The sequence below is a fragment of the Apis laboriosa genome, unplaced genomic scaffold, assembly GCF_014066325.1.
Source record: "Apis laboriosa isolate Shangri-la unplaced genomic scaffold, ASM1406632v1 scaffold35_cov144, whole genome shotgun sequence".
Lineage (NCBI taxonomy): Eukaryota > Metazoa > Arthropoda > Insecta > Hymenoptera > Apidae > Apis > Apis laboriosa.
Window position 1 is genome coordinate 1,904,411 of NW_025222966.1, and position 23,761 is coordinate 1,928,171.

The following is a 23,761-nucleotide window of genomic DNA, read 5'->3' on the forward strand; positions in this document are numbered from 1 at the left end:
ACTATAAAAGCTTCTGTATTATGAAAATTTCTATATTTTTTTAATATTCAAAAATAAGATAAATATCAAAATATGAACACTTTTAATTAATTAATTTTAAAACACCTATTTATCATTATGTATTTTATATAATTAATATGCTATATCTAATAATAATATAAATTTTTTTTCAATATAAAAATCATTAATTAGAAGTTGAGATGCATAATATATAACGAGGAATATATATCAAAGTTTTCCATTTCACATCTAGAATAGAATTAAAGTTTTTGTGCTATTCCGCGAACGTTTCTGCATTTATGAATGCAAACAAAAATGAAATGCATAGAAGCGATATGCGTTGCAGAGTATAACGATAAAAACTAACTCAAATGGACATTGATAATCGATCCGTTTAATCTTCTCCAAATAACATTTTGTAATGTAGATAAAAGACATAATATTTAGGTTCGAAATGAAATTTTGTTCTAGTTTATAAATTATATTATATAAGTAAAATAGAAATAACAGTTCTCTAGTATTAAAAACAAACAGAAGATTAAATCCATTTATCATTCAGAAAATACAATGAATTTTTAAGATAAAAAAAACGCAATGCTCTAGTTGTGTTATTTAATATAACAATATTTTTACTATATTAATTTATATATTATGTAAAAATTAAAATTATTCAATATGTAATTAATACATATATATATTTTATAAGTATATAACTTATCTGTTTATTAAGGATTTTATTTTAAATTATATTAAATTGTTTAGCAAAAATTTTATAAATAGAAATAATTTTAAACTAGCATATTATAAAGTAATATTATACAATATAAAGTAATATTATACAACGTAATAAATTATGTTGTATAATAAATTATTGTATATGATAATACAAAGTAGTGTTTCTCAATGCGGGAAATATGCTCTTCAACAAAATAATTTGAATATTTTGAAGTAATATTAACTTAGGAAATAATATTATATTTATTAATTCATTAACTTTTTAAGTATTATATTAGAGGCAACATGAAAATCTTTGAAACATTGAAATAAAGAAATTTTAAAGAATTTTTAAAAAATTTTTTAAAAATTAAAAAAAAAATTAAAAATTTCATATAATATATGAAAAACACTGATATAGAATATTATTTTATAATATACTGAACAATATTAACATATTCAAGAATCATAAGATACTTCAATTTTTATATCTATCAGTTATCATTTTTAGATTCATTATTAATTACACATACAACAGAATATTTATAACGAATGAGTGCTCTAATGAATAGTTTTTTTCATTAAATTATAATGCGTAACGAACGAATATGAACGAATATAACGAATATGAACAATTTTTTTTATAAATTTATACAATATCAAAATTTATAATAAACTAAATTTATTATAATAAATTAAAATAATATTATATTTATATGTTCTTATTTTATGTTTAAAAATGTACATATTAAACACAAACTTACATATATATATATATATATATTTTAACGAAGAAAGAAAGAATAAATTAATTCATTATAGCATATCTTCATATATATATTTTACCAAATTTATCATTTAAAAAGGAAAATTAAGAATTATTATATGCAATTCTAACATTATACAATTCATCAATTGAATTCTATTACTTATCGTCTAATATATATCATAAATTTAATAAATTTGAAAATATAGGAATATAAATTCAATTACATGATGTGACAAAATTCATCACAGATTATCAAAGAATAGTGAAACCACTAACTTCATCACTTGGGGATCGTCAGATCTACTATATAGCATTCTTAGAGTCTTGAACACCATTACATGGAATTATAGGATTCACTAGAAATTACCTAAGAGACGTGGGACTTCAAACTTTATTACTTCTGGGTTGTGAAATACCTCCCAAACCATGCGGAAACCTAACCTAAACTATGCTACTCAAAAATGTGCAACTTGATACGTAAAACTTTATAGAACGTCGTACTTTGTTATATATTGTGATATATTTAAATATATACTCTAAATTGCAGATTTTAAATTCTGAAATCATAAAATGTGTATCAAATATATATTTAATTTAATTATATTTCAGCAATATTAAAATTTCAATCACGAATATTTAAAAAAATATTAATTTCTTCTATTAAAATATTTTCGTGAATAGAATGACAAAATCTATCTATCTAATTAAATAATTTATATATAGAATCATTATATAATGCAAAATTGTATATTAAGAATTTAATATATATAAATAGATTCAAATGGACAGATATAATAATAATCTTAATAATAATTAATCTTAACCAATTATATATGATTATGAGGATTTACATTTTCTTCATGAGTTTTCATTCATAAATTTTATATTTTAAATTCAGAATTAAAATCTGGATTTTAAATCCAGAATATTAAACGTTTAATATCCATACGACTTTTATATTCATGTTTCAAAATTTAAATTAAATAAATTATAAATTTGAATTTCAAATTCATTATTAAATATCTGATTTCAAATCGCAAATTTATTAATCTGTTTCTAAAACATATTTTAAAATATTAATATTTTATATTTATATATATATTATATATTATATATTATATTTTAAAATTTAATATTTAATAATTAGTTAATAGAATATTCTATTGTTCTGATTTGGTAGATTATGTCTGAAATTACCGATCTTACAATGATTTGATATTGAATGATTATGAATTAATAACTGAAATCATTTTCAATAGAATTACTATATAATCGATAATCCTTGATGTAATTACGAATACTATAAAAAATCGATAGAATTGACATTTAGGACAAAAATTTTAGCACTTTGATCTTGATCTTGACATACTATCAAGAACTTCCAAGTAATCTTCAAGAGACATTGCTAGTTTACAAAATTATTAATTATTAAATAGAATAGGAAAAAACATCATACATTTTGCAATATATGCTATAATATCTGATTGTTATTGAATGAAAAATTTGTTTAAAATTTCATGATATATATCAAAAAAAAATCTTTTAATATATAATTATAATATAAATAAGTTTTTATTCAATAATTTTATTATTATTGAATAAAAAATTTGTTTAAAATTCCAATATACGAATTGAAAAGAAATGTTTTGCATCCTCATTTTAAAATAATTTAACCTAACCTAACTTAATCTATGCTTGAAATAAATTAAAACCTATACTATTCCCTTAAATAGCATTTATTATAATTAGTTTAGATTAAATTTTATAAGCATTTATTATAATTGATAATTTTAAAAAGTAATATTGATGTGTATAAAATAATGTTTGTAAAATAATATCACAATGGATATATTTTAATATTCTGTACTGCTTTATTATTTCTAATTGTAAACATCGGAAGATTAACATTTAGATTTATATTCTGGTTAAAATCAAAATTCGACATCGAAACAAATATTTATTTTTCGTTTTTAATATAAAATATTTAAGATATCGTTAGAAAAATATTCCATTTGTAATAATTAATAACTTTTTAAGAATGGTTAAAATTTTTTATTAATAGAGATCATTATATCTTTATTATACTTTTTTATTTATTGTGTTATTTAATACCTAGATTAGTGCACACCACAGATTAATATTATTTCTTTCCTTTATCGGAACTTTATAATCTTCTAATTTTGTACATTATATCTCCCTCCAATGTTTTCTAATCATTATTACTAAAAAACATTTAATTATTTATAATGAGAAAGTATATACATATATCTTTTTGAGAAAAATTGTTCTGCAAAAAAAAAATACCCATAATTTTTTTAAATACATTAATGTATTTATTTATAATGTAATGTATTTATTAAAACATAAATATTTTTTTTCTTTTTGATATTTTTTCTCAGTAAAAAATTTTAATCAATATATATTTTAAATATACATTTATTTTAAAAACCCTATTCTTCAAAGAATAAACTATTTTTTTTTCTCTTAATTAAGCTTCTATATCTTGACCTACATTTTACACATTATATCGCAGTAACCCTGGCAAAATGGAATATTATAAAATGCAATCCTCAGTATTCATTAAACTGCTGGACATCCCCAGCACGCTGTCTCATTTTTGAAAGTTTCGCTGCGCAACCGAGTGCAAATCACAGAGAAAAAGAGGGTTGTGCAAGATGGGAAAGGGTGGAAGACCGCAGTTAAGAGAAAGAAATCAGCGAGCGGGCACGCGAAACCGGCAGAGACGACTCCCTAATCAAGGCGACATTGTCACAGGACGAACAATATCCAACGTCGACATGCTCGCGAAATCATCCTCCATCCCTGTATGTCCGCGAGCCGCAGGGACACGTACACGAAGTCAAGTTATATAGGGTGTCGTCCAACTGGTGATGCATCTAGAAAAGAAAAAGTAATACTAGATGAAGAGATAAATGAAAAGGGGGGAATAACATTCACTCCTGTGAAACTTTGGTTTTGCGCAAAGTGAGATTGAAAATTCCTTCGATACATGTAAGTATAATATCTAGAAAGTAATCAAGAAAATGTCAGATTCAATCACATTTATTTATGTTTGTAGAAAACTTAATATTGATTACATATTTTCTAAATTATATATACAAAATATTTTCGAAATTTTTAAACGAAAAATTGAAAATGTAGATTAAAATTTGTTCATATCAAATTTTATTTTTTATAAAATGAAGTTTTAAAAGTTTATTAGATATGCATATATTTTCAAGGAAATGTATATTTATTGTTAATCATTGACTTTGATGAAATTTTATTACAATGTTTTAATAAAAATATTTTATATCTATTTTTTTCATCTACCATTTTGCATATTAAAAGCATCAAATAGCTTTTAAAGTAGAAATTTATTTCTATTGAATTTCTATGACATAAATGAATTGCATAAATCAATGAATATTGTATTTTCGAAAAGTAAATTTGATTATAAACAAATTTAAAATCGAATATTGAAAGTTGAATATTTTCATTATTTTTTCTGGCAAAATATTAATTTTTTTTTTCTACTTTTGTATATAAAATATATAGGATATTAATATATTCATGAAATTCCTTTGAAAGTTTAATAAGTAGCTGGAAAAAATTTAAACAAAGAAATTACATTAATCTGTGAATATCATTATGTAAATTCAAAAATGTTAGGAGTATTTGATTCTATTCAGTACTATCTAATATGTTGCATCTAATATTATTCTTAATATTTCATTAAAATTTTTCTACAAAAAAAAAAAATAAAAGATTAACTTTAATTTATTTAAAAATTCTTTTAAATAAAAATTATTTTATTTTTTTATATTTATCCAAATTCTTTATGCAGAAATATCTCTGAAATTTATGAAATTACACTGTCATTCATTAACGACACCCTATATAGATATTCATGTATAGATACGCAGTATTTTCTATACAGTAACATATATGCAATTAAACGTACATACGCAAAAGTATAGATGAGAACTAGAATAAAAGTATACAAGCACACAATTCGCAAATGGAATTGTATTAGTGATGGCGAGGAAAATATGCCTGTTCCTCCAAGTGAAACACGAATACAAAAGCTCCAGCCTCAGCAAAGCTATTTTTTTTTCTGCTCTTCTTCCATCATGTTCTATCTCTTTTTTTCTCTTTTTATTCTTCCCTTCCATTCCTTTTACGATCCTTCTTGCTTCGTCTAACCCTTGCCTCTTCGTTTTAGCTAGCTTTTCCGCGCTTGCGTAAATTCTGAGACTCCAAGGAGGGTCTCGTTAACGCGTTGTACTTCTAATGGGAATGAACCCAAAGAAGGAACCACAGACACAACTTTTATCTTTTTACTGTGTTCATCTTTCCGTGTGATCCTCGCGCTTATCTATCACGATCTGCTTTTATCTTTGTCTTTATTTGTGTAATATAATATTTGTGTAATATAATATTTATCGATACTTTAAAAATATTTTTGAAGTAATGTGTTGATTGCTTGACAAGGAATAAATTATAAGAATTTTTTAATTTAATAATCTTAACAATCTTTATTTAAATAAGAGATAAAAGTAAATTTCCATTTTGTAATAATATAAATATTATTTAAAAATTTATGTTGATTTAATGTTGTTAGAAAGATTTAATGTTGTTAGGAAAATTAGAAATTAAGTTATTTAAAAAACCTACACATATATCTATAAAATTTTTTTTTATAATATATAAAATATATATAAAAAATAATATATATATAAAAAAATTTATTTTTATAAAATAAACAATTTTTAATTGATAAAGACTGTTTTTATAAAACTAATCAATTTTTACAAAAATATGATAGAAAAGGATCAAGAAGAATAAAAGAACTTTATCTTATGTTGGATCTATTATTGAATTTTTTAATAGATAATTTAAATTCATCAATATTACTCCAATATCTATGTGGCTTAAATGATAAAGATCAATAGAGATGCTAGAAGATAATATTTATAGCAAAGGATAATAATTGGACGAATATTTGCAAGAATTATATATTCAATACAATATTTTTTTAATCATTTATAATTTAAAAATTAAGTTATTCAAAAGTGTTTAAATCAATGTATTAAAATATTTTAGATTATTCTATTTTTGATAAAATATTTTAATTTTGAAATTGTATATAATATATACAATAATATATAAAATAATTTTATAAATTTTAGAATAAATTTTATTTTTAATAGTAATATATTTTAAATAGTATATCTATATATAAATAGTATTCTATAAAAGAATATTTATATAAATAGATTCTATAAATAGTATCTATAAAATAAAATTAAATTGAAAAAAATCAAAGTAAAGAAGATAATTTTAATACTGTTTACAAAATTGTATTTTTTTACATTATTTAAATTATTAATTACATATATAATCTAATTATTGTATAAAAAAATTCTTTAAAAGTCTATCAACATTATGTTCATCAATAATATAAATACACATATTAAAATGATAGACATGTATCAATGAATCATATACTTAATTAGATATTAGCTATTAGTAAAGCTTAATAATATTATCTAGATATTATTGCTATATTTAAATAATTTATTTATATAAAAATACAATTTTAATTATTGATTTATTAATTTTATGAAAATAAATATCTTTATTTAAATAATCATTTATTTAAATAATATATTATACATTCTGGTAAAATTTAAATAGCATTATTATATATCGATTAAAATATTCCGAATGATAATGTATATATATATGATAATCACATTCATATTTATATATATATTTATATATGTATTTATATTCATTTTTATATATATATTTATATCATGTATTATTATGATCATATGACGTGAATATTATTTCAGGAAGTAGATTTATTTTCAGATCTATGGAATGAAAAAATTAGAATTATTTCCTGATAATGAAAAAAATTGCTTTTAATATTTCAAATATTGTGTGTAAAAGTTTCTGTAAAATTAATTTTTGATATTTAATTGATATTTGATATTTTATATTTAAATATGATATTTAAATAATATTATTTATCTACGAAGATTTTAAAAAAAGGTTTCAATTCTTAATTTTTTAAACATATTTTTGAATATATTTTTTGAATATATATTCTCCTATTTTCTTTTATTTATTTAATTAGTATTTTTTTATCCAAAATTATTTTTATATGATAAAAAATACTTTTTTAAAAATAAAATATAAATAAAAATTAATAAACAAAAATATATAAAATCAATAAAAATAATCATTTTTAAACAGTATACAATATTTCAGAAAATTTATTAAATAAATAATAATTTTATAATAATAATAACAACAAATTTTTTCTTTTTTTCGTTTGATGAACTTACATTTAGGAATTATTTCATATATATAATAAAATTACAAAAATCTGTTAATGTTCTTTCAATTTATATTTCAGTTAAATAAATTTAATTACATTTAAATAGATTATATGAAATAATTTTAAATTAGAATTTAATCAAATTTAAAATTTTATATTTTAATTATATGTACTATGTAGTTATATTTTATATTATACGTACTTAAATTATACATTTAGAATTTTTTTATAACATCGAGTATAATTCATTTTAAGGTTAAGTTATTTACTCGATACATATATCAGTGTTATCAGTTACATACATACATATCCTTTTCTCTTTGTCGAACAGTTTGATCAAATCGGAAGTTTGAAACTTTCTTTAATAAATCTTCAACTTCGGACGAGGCGGCTGCAGTCAATTCTCGACATCGATACTGTTCATAAAACGTTTTCCCCGGACAGTTTCCCGGCCTCTAATTATGCCAAAGAAAAAATCGTCCGGGATAAAGAAGGAAAACGAAAAAGTTGCTAACGAGTTGGAGCATCATTCGAAAAGCCGGCCACGTAACCATGCAACTTTCGGGATTATAATTAGTTTCCCATCGTATCGCCTAAAGCGATGGATAGTAAATACCGGTTTGTATATAGTTGCAATTGACCGATGTATATAATTGGCAGATGTTGACTAACTTGCAGTTCAACTCTCTGAGTAAATGTAATGTGCTTTCTAAAAGCCTCATTTAATTCATTTAAATTATTTAAATGTCTCTAATTAATTTGAATTTATTTGATTTTGAACTTGAATTTTTTTAAGTTGATTTGAAATACTTAAAAAAACTTTTTAAATTTTAAACGAAGTTTTTAATGAAGTTGACTTTCTTTTTTTTGAATTATTTTCAATTTACTCCAAATATTTATTTAAATTAGTTTGTATAAATTTTATTGTTATATTGTAATTGTAGTATATTGTAGTTTGAAATAAAATTAAATTTCTCGAGCGTTATGAAGTTTATATCTAAAAGTGCATATATAGTAGCACGCTTTTGTTATATTATATTATTACTATATTCAAAAATTATTAGGCTTTATATTAAAATTATTATTATTAATATTTCGTATTAATTATATTAAATTAATCTAATATGTACTTGAATGAAATAATGTATAAGAATATTCATAATGCATATATTTAATACATAACGAGATTAATTATGATTTATTATATATTATATATATTATAGATACAATGTAATATAATCAAAAAAATGAGTAAAAATGATAAGTAAGGCACGCGAATAATAACATAAGAATATAATAGTATAGAATATAATATAGAATATAAGTTTAGTTAATAATATATAATATAAGTTATATTTAATAAGTTACAATTAATATTTAATTTAAATTAATTTTAGAATTAATATTTAGAATTATTGCAATATTATTTTATTTTATAAAATTATTTTATAAATTTTATTTTATAAAATATTATAGCATTTTATAAAATTTTATTAAATTTTGTGAAATGAAATGATAATTAATATTAAAAATTAAATGTAATAATTAACTGTAAAATTAAGTAATAATTATTAAATTATAAAATTATAATATTGCATAATGTTATATATTTTGTTGATCTTGCATTTTCTACATATTTCATTTTGAAAATTTGTTTATAATTTGTTTTCAGGTCTATCAGATATCAAAATTATGATGATTTATATGAAATCATGTAAGAATAGAAAAATGGACATTTTATGAAAAATTTGACTTTTAGGAAAATACATTGTTATATTTTAAAGAATATTCACTAGAGAAAGAAAAAAAATTTGAAAATCAAATTAAAAAATTTAAAATATTGCATTTATGTAAATGGCAATCAACGAAGAGACACTATGATTTATTCTTAAATCAAAATCAAAATTGACTTATGCAAACTACAGATTTGCCAATATCAAATAAAAGAAGACAATCAACCTTTTCATATATTAAATGAATACATGAATACATAAAATTTTCGAAAACGAAAATAAACAAAAAAAATTCGGAGAAGATCAGAAACTTCTAAATTGATACATGAAATAATAGTATCTCCAATAAAAGCAAAAATTAAAGAATGCATACATAAAAAATTTAAAAAATAAAAGAAAAAATTATCATTATTGAAAGTTTTGTAATGAATGTAAATGTTATCTTGCAATAATGAAATAATTCGCACAAGTGATAAAAAGTTTTTTTCTTATTATATAAAAATTCAAATAACAATTCAAAAATTCAAAAAAGATTGTTATCCAATCAAAGAAGCATTTCATATAACTATTACTGTCGAGATAAAATTACAAGATTTATTAAATTATATTACAACCGGATTATTTTCAGATAAAGTAAAAAAAAAATTGGCATGAAAATGAGCATAATTTATTAAAAATGATAATAAAATGGGAATGAATCACAACAATATAAGTAAAAATTTGATAATGAAACAAATTCCAATTCACAAGTCATCCAAAATTTGATGGAATATTGCTTGATCGTTCTGCGACTGATTTCTGGTAATAACAATATTATTACAATAATATTAAATTATAATAGTATTATCTGGTAATAATATATATATATATCTTTGTTTTTATCTTTTTAAAATTTTTTTTTTGTAACAAGCTTCTTTTTTAAATATTTTTTTAACTTTTAAACAAAATAATTATATGGCAAATTTTGTTATTATCCTCGATTCTCGAACTCCATCCGACTTCGAAAAAGAAAACAAAAACTATTCAAGAAGAAGTTAATTACATTTAAGAATAAATTAATTTGCAAAGTACTAAAATTGGAGACAATAAAAATGCTTAAATATCTCCTAAATTAAATTTATGTTTATATAAATTAATGTTTATAAAATAATAAAATTTAACTTCTCTTTAAATTGAAGAATTTGAAATTAAATTATATACAATGATATGACTAATGATATAATGGATACATGTTTGTAATAACATGAGCAATATAATGTCAATAATGAAAATTGTTATATTTACAAGACTTTAAAAAAATTCAATATTTTATCAGAAAAAAAATTAATTTTTTTAATTAAATCCAATGCTATAATAAAATACGGTTTATTAATCTTACATAGAAAATAAGATTTTTTGAAATGGTTTGTTGCATTTAATATATAAATTATCTGTTTAAAAATGGTAAATAAAAACAAAAACTGATAAAAATATAATAAATGCAAAAAAAAGAGATCCAGAACAAATTTAAAAAAGAAAATAGCCTAGTTACGTATTATAATATATAAAGAATATGATAATACTTCAGAAATATATTATGTATATAAAAATATATTTTACAATTTTAAAATAATTTTATAAAACATGACTTATAATATAATTTTAGGAAATATAAACAATAGCAATACAAATCGAAGTTTTTTCACGAATCATGAATTGTCAGCTGAGATAACAATGTTGATTTATATTTATAATAAGATATTATGTTAATAATAAGATAAATTAAATTAATCAAAATTTTTTGAAAAGTTTGTTTTCAATTGTTTAGTAATTTTGTAATTAAAAAAACATTATCCTTATTTTATCTTTTTAAAACAATTTTTTTAATTAAAAGTTTAAAGTTATTTTGGAGACAATATTAAGCAATTACAACATTGATAAAGATAAATTTAAAGTTCATGCCACAGAAACAGCAAAGTTGTATATTGATTTGTATCTGTGACATTCAATGACTTCAACATTATATAAAATATTGATTCATCATCAAAATATTGGTTATTAATATTGTAAAATGCATTAATACCAATTAGACAATTATTCGAAGAAGCAGCAGAAGTATAAAACCAATGCATTCATTTGTCTCATTTGAATTATGCAAAGAAATTTTCCATGAAAAAATTCTGCAGCAATGGTGTTTTGTGTATGTAAGATTAGATATCAGTATTTCAACTTCTTATTTGATGCTTAAAATTAATTCAAATAATCAATTGTTACTGATTTTAAAAGTTATAAAAACTTATTATTCAGAGTCTACTCATTTTTAATATATGAAAGATAAGTAATTAGTAATTTTTATAAAATGAAATTATTTTTTCTAACGCATATTTTTGAAAATGAGAAAAAAGATGAAAACGAGAACACAGATATATTGAATGAAAAATATTTGAGCAATTAAACAAAAAGTTAACAAGTTAATAAGTAAATTGGATTAATTGGAGTATAAAATGAAATCAAATATTCAATATTTTTTCAAATCTAATATATGTTTTAATTTTTATTTTTATTTTTTTTGTAATCGTTAAGAAAATATATCATATTATTTTTTTTTTTTCGATGTTATAGGAGAGAATCGTACAGTACTAACCAGTTCATAATAATAATCAACATTGATTTTTACTTCTCTCATTAAATATTAAAATTTTTTTAATAAAAAATAAATACAATATGTTATATTAAATAATATTATATAATGTTATATTATAAAAAGAAATTAGTATTGATCGAAACTGATATGTACCAAACGGTTTTCTCTTAATATTTTTTATAATAGAAGAAACATTTACAATAGAAAATAATAAACAAAAAAAAACAATAAATAAAAAAAAATTCAACGAAGTAATATGTAAATTAGTATAAGTATAGGTAAAAGAATAAATTATAATAAATTATAATAATATAAAATAAATATAAAATAATAAATTATAAATTATAAAAAGTTATAAAATAAAATTGATTTTTAAATTGTTAAAATAAATGTTGAAAAAATTATATTTGTTAAAATTAATTAAAAAATTTAATGAAATAATATTTTTAAATTATTATTATTTTATAAAATATATTTATAATTATTAAATAATTATATAATTATATTAAATCTTATGATTTTAAAAATGCATTTTTTATTATTTCTTTTTATAATATTTTATTTATAAATGATATTAAAATAAAAAATAAATTTTATTAATTATTCTGTATTCATGAACATAAAAAAAATGTTCACAAATACTGCAAAAAAAAAGTTATCAATAAATATATGATTTTAAAAAGTAGAATCAAAAACTATCGCATTGAGAAAAAATGAGTCGCATCGTAGAAGAGTGATAAAAAGACGATCCAACTTTAATACTCGAATATTTAAATGTATGTTCGCAAGATGGCAACTTATTTCGTTTTCGCACGTCATGATGTCGGTGTCAGATGATTTAAAATTCTCCGTGTTACCGGTTAAACCGCAAACTCCGTTTCCTTATACCATATTTAAGTCCTTATTTAGTTTATTAGCAACTTATAAACTCTGCTCGCTTAAGGACAGTGGTGCCTATATGCATAGCTATGCTTGTGTTCATACTGGCATAAAGTTGCAGCTTTACGCGCGCAACCGGAAACCAGTAGCTACTTTCGCCGAATTAATATTTCTCACCCCTGATATTACTGAGCCTCCTTCAAGGAAATTCTGTTCAGATGATGCTACTTTAACTCAAGTATTTGTTGAATAGTGCTTGAAACTACGAATAAAGCGTGGATTTGATATTGTATTAGTATAATATTTTTCAATATTATAAAAATAATCTTTGCATAAAGAAATAGATAATTATGTAATTTAATAACTTATATTAATTTTGACAGTTCTAATATTTTCTTTAAAATTTTTGCTACAATAAGATTTCAACAGGTTCAAAATTTAAAAAAAATATTCATTTTTATGATATTTAATATAAAATAAATAAATTTTATTTTTTATAAATATATTTTTTCCCCCATATTGAAATCTTGTCTTAATAATATGTAAAATAAAATTTTATAGAAAAAAGAATAAAATGAAAAGTATTTATCAAAATTGAAAGAAATTAAATTAAGTATTTAAAAAAAGAGAAAAATATTTAAATATGTTGAATTTTTTAAATTAATTATTAAAATCTTGGAAATCTATATAATAAAAATATAATAAAAAATATCTAAATAGTACAAATCATGTTTTTAAAATTTAATAATTTAATATATAATAATTAGATGTATTCAAAGTATTTAAAATTACATTAAAATCAATTTGATATAACAATTAAAAATATTGAAAAGCAAGACTGCCATTCGTTTAAAAAAAATATTTTTATGAAATATTAAGTTATACGAACTCATTTCGCATGGGATTTTTAAAAGAATTAGAAATGAAGAAAAAAAAACTCTACCACAAAAAATTTTAAAATAAAAATTATAAATATTTCTCATTTTCACGAAATTTCACAAAAAATTTTTTCAAAATTATTAAATTAAAAATATCGCAATTGTTAAATCAATTCGAAATAAAAAAAAACTTAGACTTTCTAATTTTAAATAATATTTATATATATATATATATATATTTATAATCTTAATATAATTATAATTTTGTATTAAAAAAAATCAAAATTTAAATTTTAATTGCAAAAAATAATAAATATTAAGCCGGATATATTTACGAGTATGTTAATATTCCAATATTAAAAAGTTCAATTAAATAATTCAATTATCATTGGAAAATATTTATATCTATCAAAAAAAAAATATATAATTTAAATATATATATTTGTACTACTTTCCCATTTGCAATATATTTCAATCGACAGAATGATCAGACAAAATAGAGTTATCAAGAACGATTTCGAACAATTTCCCAATATATCGGTCGATCGACACGCGCCAATGCATCAGGAAAGGGAAACGTTCGAGCATCATTCAAATACTCTCTTCAACAGAAATTTCGCAGACCTATGAAATTTTACATGGACGGGATGCGGGCGTTATTCCGGATGTCCCGGGTTGGATAAGCCCGAATGCATTTGTCTCTTTCGCGGCGGTAACAACTTTACCGGCCCTGTGTATGCTTCCGTTTGATTATAGTTATGCGATAGTTTTACGATCGTCTCGGCACGGCCGCAAGATTGCACCATGCTAGTAATCGAAGCGATAACTATCCGGAAAATGTTTTTGTGGAACCGTGGAACAGTTTTTGCAGTTGACACCTTTATATAATTGTTAATTTTTATTTTTATAATGACGAATTACTGAAATTTTTTGTTTGATATCAATTATAATTTGGATTTAAGTGAAATAATTTTTGGTAATTAAGCGAGAGATTATTTATCTTAATTTTTCATTTCAATATCATTTGTGTGTAAAAATTGTATTAAGAAAATTGAAAATTTTGTACAATTATAAAAAGATTCAATTTTGATCATTTTTGATAAGTGTAATATAGTAAAAAGATATTCTGTATTGTTTGATGAGATTTTTTTGTAAATATTTACTTATTGCAGATTTTGGATTTGCTATTATTTTTGTGCAATATGAATGGAGAGTGAACCATACAATTAGAATAATACTAGAATAATCTAGTTTCGTTGAAAATTTATAAGGAAAGAATTATATGATTTGATAAGATGTATCTTGATAATCATTTTTTTATATAAATATACAACGATGGACGGAAAAAATATAACTGCATTTTTTTTTAAATTGAGATCATATGATTTAAATCGTATATATATATATTTTTTTTTTGCATCAGATTTCTTTCTTCTAATTAAAAAAAAAAAATTGTTAAATAAGATGCCTATAAAAAATATACAAAATAATTGAAGTTTTGTTAGCAATTGAAATGTGTAGTTTACTTAAGAAGAGTTTCGCAGTTGAAAATTTAAAAGAACGAATTAAAGTTACTTGTTCCAATTTAACTATTATTATGTGCTATTATACTTTTAATGACGAATTTTTATTATAAGGAATTATTTATTTAATTAATAATTCCTTATAATTGAAACGAAACTTCTGAAACCACATTATTTATTGAATGATCTAATATAATCTTTAAAAATCTAAAATTTCCAAAACAATTTTTTCAGCTTTTTATTTTGTACGTCTTTTTTCTCCAAGTTGCTCAATATATTTGTCTAATTTTTGCCTAGACGTTCTTTTTAGTTTCTAAATGCCACAGAAGAAGAGAAAATAAAATTCAAATAAAGTGCATTCCAATTTTGCGAAATTCTCTCTTATGCTAGATTGAAAATTTAGAATGTTCCAGATTCTCACGATTCCAAAAGACAAATGGACAAGTTTTCGTAGAAGTTGAAGCAACGGATATTCCAGTCTAATTATTAACTCATTTATGCTCAAAACTTTTTACAGAATTTCAGAATAGGAATTCAACTGCGCATTAAATAGACTGTACTTTAGTGATAGCTTAATTATTAGATTTAAACTGGACGATAGTAAAACTTTAATATTAGAATATGATTATGCAGAAACTATTATGCTAAAAATAAAAATTTTTATATGAAAATATTATTTACTTATACTGATATTTTTGAGATAATTTAGCTATAATAGTTTTACTTTATATCAAGTAATATTTAACTTATTGATAAAAAATGAGAAGTGGAAGAAATATTATAATCGTTTCTCATTATGGATATAATTATAGTATAATTTTAATGTTAAAAAATTAAAATATTTATTATAATAAATTATAATAATGAAATTAAATAAAAATGTTATTTATGTATATAAATATTTATATATATAAAAACTATAAGTAATTAAATATTACAAAATTTTTTGCTAAATTAAGAATTATTTTATACAACAATTATGATAAAAATAAATTATTTTATATACATTAATACATTGTATAATATGTAAATTATTTTGTAATACATTTTTTATCAACTGATCTTGATAACTGATGTTTCATCACTTATTATTAAGTTTCGAACTTAAAAAATTTAGTTAATAAAATGCATAAAATTGCTAAGTAACGATTACTAAGCTAAATTAAAGATTATAAAATAAAAAAAAGCATTTATTTGCAAAGAAAATATTTATATAAATATTAAATTTTAAATTAATAGGAAAAACTTACTTTAGAATATCGAAAAGTTATTTATTTATTATTATATATATTTATTGCATATCTAGCATAAATAAATATATTTTAAAAAATATCATTTTTCAAATTTGTATTAATATTTATTATATATTTTGAAAAATTTGTCCTTTTATAATTATCACTATTTAATTCATTCGATGCTAAATTATATTAAATATATATTATTATTCTTCGTTAGAAAAATAATCTAAAGATTTAAGTAAGAATCTATATATAAATATATCAAAACATCTAATATAAATAATCGATGATTGATGAATGAATCACAAGGAGATTTTTCTAATATGTACGTCAAATCTGATTTTAGATTTTATACAAGATGTTTTATTTAAAATTGGAAATTGAAATAAATTTGAATGTGTTCTTTATATCGAGAAATGTTTCAGAGAAAAGTATTTGAATATTTTTAAAAAGAATATATATAATTTGATATATATATATATATATATATATATATATATACAACTTTTTTGTAAATGGATATGTAGAAAAAATATGAAAGTAAAAAATTTTTTTAATTATATTACATATTTTTTAATGAATCAATCGGTTCAATTTTGTTCTTAAAAAAAAATTATTAAACTATTTGTACAGAGTTACAATTGTTATATATATTATATATTTTTATATATTTTTATATATATTTTTTATATATATTTATATATATATATATATTATATATATTTTTATATATTTTTATATATTTTATATATATTTTAAGATATTTTAATTTGAATTTGTAAAAATTATTGCATAAAACGGGAAATACAAAATAACATTTATTTCTTTATTGTTTCCTTGTTTTTAATATATCAAGAATTATAGAATTTAAAATTAATTTAATGATTTTTCCATATAAATTTTACTTTTTTATAATGAATTGATAGATTAGATATATGCATGATTAATAATGTATTAAATTTTGAAAAAAAAAAACTTAATATATTTCTTATAGGTCAATTATAAAGAAATGAATTAAATTATGAAACAATACAATTTTTGTCTGAAACATTTCAATTTTATTATGAAACATATAATAATAAATTTTAGAATTATTTTAATTTTTTTCTTAATTAAAATAGTCTATATAATATTATAAAAAAAATAAATTTCTTTTCCAAAAAATACTTTAAAATTATTATATTAGATAAGATTTATTAATCTGGTATAATAAATTTTATATTAAAAATCTACGAAATCTAAAAATATATTTATAGAATATGAAGTAAATACTGAATTATTATTAAAGAGATTTTTTATAGATTTTAATTTGTCTTTAATTAATTTAATCATTAGATAGTTCATATCTGTATTAAGAAGATAATATAAATAGAAAAATATTTTTATTATAAGATAAGTTTTTTCTCTGCATTTTTAATTACTTTAAAATTTAACATAAATATTTATCTAGTAATATTATGTTAAATTATAAGTTACTTCAAAATATTTCAAATATTTTTGAAATCAATATTTCAATATTTTATTCGACAGTATAAATATAATATTCATTTAATATATTTATCAAAAAATTTACGAAATTAATACTAATTGTTTCAATTATAAGAACAATGCAAAGAAATCATATTTTTAGAATTTGCAACAATAAGCCAATTTTAATTTAAATTTTAATATATATTTAAATGATCGTAGAAAAGAATCATGTTCAATAAAAGTTATTCATAGTTCATTTATATTATAAGTCAACGAATCAATTCGATCATGAAAAAATATAACGTTGAAATGAAAAAAATCATTTTTTCATGTCAAACATATTTCTGTTTTCCATAAATCAAACTTATAAATCTTTTTCAAAAACTGATTTCGATATTTTCGATTCTATGCAGAGCTTTTCAACTTTCTCTGATCATATGTATTTAAAATCCTTCCTTGGATTTTAAAAGTATCCATCATGGTATCTATAAAAAGAAGTGATTGAGATAGTATGATTTGAAATTCACTTTTCATGAAATTTAGATTGAATATTTTAAATAATATTTTATAATTCATAAGTATATAGTATTCTTTTTTCTCTATATGAATAATTTTCCGGATATCATATAATTTTGTTTACTGTCACAATTTTGAATCAAAAAATAAAAATAAGTTTTAAAGATAAAAGATTGCATTTGAAAAATGCATAATGAAAAATGTATATAAATAGATATAATTCATATAGATATATGAATAAAAATATATTAAGATAAGACAAGAGAGAAAAAGAGAAAAAAGAAAGAAAATAATGAAATATTATAATTAACATAAAATTATAATTATATAAATTATATTAATATATAATCAAATAAATATATATCTAATCTATTAAAAAATGACGAAATTTACTTTCTTTAAGTTTTTTTTATAAACATAGAATAAAGTTACATTGAATGAAAAAAATAAAAAAGTAAATCTTTATAACAAAATTTATATTATTATTTATATTATCTTCTTAATATAAATATGAACTATCTAATGATTAAATTAATTAAAGACAAATTAAAATCTATAAAAAATCTCTTTAATAATAATTCAGAAAAAAAATTGATTTTCCTCAATAATGAATAAAATTGAGCGAAAAATTTTCGAAAAAGAAAAAGATCACTTAAGATTAATATCAGGATACCAATGCAACAAATGAATCAAAGTATGCACACGATAGGACACCCAATGCGCTTTCCATTAACAGCTTATAGGCAATAATGTATCGCAATGGGGACGGGAAATGCGCAGGAAAATTCATTTTCACGGAAATATCATGAAAGACTGCCCGCGGCGAGCATAGGATGATGAAGGGCCAATAATAGCGTCGATACGACGCAGATTAACGCGCTTTCGTTGCTGTATTTTTGCGGACAAAGCTTCGAAGGTAATAACGACGTCGGGACCGTAGGATTTCCTCTCACCCTCTGCTCTGTCTGTTGCGTTCATTAAAATTTAAACGAACAACACCGCGATCAGTTTATTCGACACAATTTACGCGGCGCGTCAGTTTAATACTGCCACATTTTTACATCTGTGAATAAATTTAGCAAATTTACTGAGGTACTAATGGTGGAGATCGATCTCTATTTATACAGAATCGCGTTTTATCTGCTTTAACAAGTGATTCACCATGAACAATTCGTGGAATTATAGAACATATTGTAATATAGATATCTAATCATTATCTATCAAATCTATTAAATCATTATCTATTAAATCATTATCTATTAAATAATACATAAGTAATAATAAAATTATTATAGATGGATTTATATTCTTTCAATAAAATTAATCAAATTGCCATATTTCTTTAATTGCAAAACTTTGTAAATTTTTAAAAACGAAGATAAATTAATTTAAAACAGTACTTCAATTGAAAAAATAAAATTTTCTTCTAAAAAAACATAAAAAATTTGCTGGAAAAATATTATAAAATAAGAATAACTATAAAAATATTATAAGGAAATATTACATAGGAAATAGAAGATAAAAATAAATATAGATATTCTTATTAATTTTTTATTAAAATTATTTTCTAAAATTATTAATTAATTTTTTATTCTTAACATAGTTTATGTTATAATTTAATATTTTACGTATAATTTTATATATAATTACACATGTTTAATTACTCATTTATTAAATGTTTATCAAAAGAATTATTGATATAATTAATAAATTTTCTTTGCATGCTATAATTAGTTGTTATAAATTTATAATTTTATATTTCAAAAACAGTTAGAAAATTTTCGATTTCGATCATTTAACTAGTTCGATCTAGAACTGAAAGTTTTAAATATACATTTATTCAAGACAGTGTTCATGACTCTATCTTATAGAAAAATACCTAAATTTTGATTTCAATGAAAATTTATATATATGTATATTTTTAAAATAGTCTATATATATATATAGAATATAATATATATGGTTTTAATATATATGGTAATATATATGGAGTTGAAAATTTATTTGAATGAATGAAATTAATTTCCAAAGTTTTCAGTATTTTTAAATTTTTTCTGGAAATTTTTTAACAAAATAATAGAGCATTAAAATCAGAATTTTTGTAATTAAACATTTTATTCTATCTTGTACCATTACAGAATTATGTTTTAAAAAGAAAGATTATTTTTTTTCTGATTTCCAATAAACAATGTTTGAATATCTAATAAACGTAGTAAATATTTTATGAATCGAAATAACCGTACATTTTATCACATTCTTTTTCAAAAAGTTCAGAAAAAAATAAATGAATAATAAACAACCATTTTGTGTAAAAAAAGCAGATTTTTTTTTTTGAGAAAACGTTTTTCCTAGAAAAACCAATATTCGTGAAATGCAATTGCAAACGATTTCCCATATTTCCCAGCAACAGCAAAATTTTTCTATTTCTACCATATTTAGTGAATAGTTGTTTTTTAATGCTAACAATATTATTACATCTATGAAAATGAAACTAATATCAAAATAAATATATTTACTTCATTGAAATTTAAAATAAAATAATATTATAAAATATTTTTCTTTTTTGTGAATTTCTATTTTATTACATAAAAAATATGAAAATCATTTTAAATGAAAAAGTTAAAATATAAAATTCGATCAAAATATCATAAAAAAAGTATTGATATAGTTAAAAACTTTTATAATTCAAATTTTCATTTTCGGATATCCAAAATCATGAATATCTGAACATTATAAATTTTCAGAATCCTGAACAAATTTTCTAAAATCAAATACTTACATATTCCAAAAATTATATTAGTTTTTAATTAATAGTAATATTAATTATGTATATTAATTATAATATTGATTAATTATTTTCATTTAATCTATACAATTATTTAATTATTATTCTAAAAAAATGTTTTAAATAAAAATTGCTTTGTTTCGAAGAGGATTTTATGTTATAAATCATAGATAAATATATCTTTTAGATTTCAAAGTAATTTTTATTTCTTTTAATCATATATTTTTATTTATACAGATATCCAATGACGAATTCTAAGTTGTCTAATCTAAAAAAGCAATATTAATTCTGCCTTGTCTCGCGCATATTTAGTAAAAGTAAAAAATCTGATTAATTTAATAATTCTACTATTTCAACAATTCTATCTAAAATACATATTAATTTACACATTATATATTATATTATATTATATATTATATTATATTATATATTATATTATATATTATATATTATATATTATTATTTATTATATATTATATTATAATATTGTGATAATTCGCTACAATTGAAATTTATATCCACTAAAAAATTAAATTTAAAGTATTGTCCGTTAAATTCTTCAAACTAATTTGCAGCAATAATAAATTTAATAAATTTCATTGGCACGGTCAATTTAAACTTTAAACAAATATTCCATACATACCACTGTTTATGATATTATATTAATTATATTGCAATATGTTACATTATTACATATTATTAAACAAGCTTTGACGCTCTATTATATTAATAGTTTGCAAATTTTGACAAATATTTGTGGATTAAATAGAAAATGATTAATCATATAATCGATCAATTAAATAATTATTGAAATATAATCATTCAATTAAATAATCAAGTTATAGATTATATTGGAATCGTGAGATGAATAAAATAAGGAGATGTAGAAAAGCGGAGATTTAAAAAAGATTGAAGATGAGCTGAACGATAAGAGGCACGTCTATTCTAAGTATACCCTGAGGAGGGAATATTTCTTTACATGAGAGAAACTTATGAATCTCGTGGAAAAGTGTTCAAGAACCCGGTAACTGCATTACCGTCTCTCGCTGAGGAAGTTGACTTTGTCCAACAATTGGACCGCGTGCTTGAAACGCTTAAGAGACCCGGAATAATTTCTTAACTTCTTGCAATTAGTTTGCTTGGGACGAGAAATAATCAGGAATATTCGTTGCACGAAATCAATTTTAACGTTGCTCTAATTCTAGTTTAGATTTAGATATATTTTGTTTGATTTAAAAATTATAATATTTAGAAACAACATAACATTAAAAATGAAAATGAAATAAAAAAAAACAATTTAAATAAAAAAAAAAGTTTTTTGAAAAATTTTTATTTTTAAAAGAAATTTTTTAAATTATTAAAAAGACAGAAATGATTTGAACATATATATACACGTAATAATTATACACATATTAATACACGTAATAAACATATATTGAAGAGACAAATTGATATAGATACAGAGAGATATAATTTCAATACTGTGTAAAGAAAATTGTAGGATCAATTAATACAATTTTTAATTTTTTTTTGATTTTTTAATAATAATAATTTAATTTAATTATAATAATAATAAGTTTGATATTAATTAATAATTATTTTATTTTAACTTAATTTTAATTATTTAAGTTTAACTATTATTTTAAAAAAAACATAAGAAAATACATAATTTTATTATGCATATTTTTTTTCATATTTACAAAAAATTTGGTTGAGTTTTGAAAAAAGTTGAGTTTTGCAAAAATTCATACGATTTATATTTAAATAGATTAATTATTAGATAAATATATAAACATAGATAATTATATAACATTTTAAAAGATGTATTAAATGGATGTAATTTGATTTTTCTATTTTTCTATGATGAAATTCATGTCGATGTATATTTTTATATCTCTAAAATTATTATCAATGGAAAGACGAATTCATGAATTTATAATATGATGATTTTTTAAGCTGATCCTCAAAATTAAACAAAATCTCAAACGATGTGATAATAATTACTATTTTGAGCATGTCCGATATGTTTTTGTTGCATTTCTTTCAAAGTAATGGTTAAGAAACAATGTATCACATAAACATTCATTGTAACTCATATCCTTGTAATTCTTGTTTACAAACATTCATTCTCAAATTGTAACATTAAATTGATTTGAAATCACAGTAGTATTATTTTAATATTCTTGAGTTAACCATATAATGAACACTGAATATGATGAAAAATGATACAAAAAAAAAAAAAAAAATGAAAAAATGTGCAAGAAAATCATATCAAACAAGT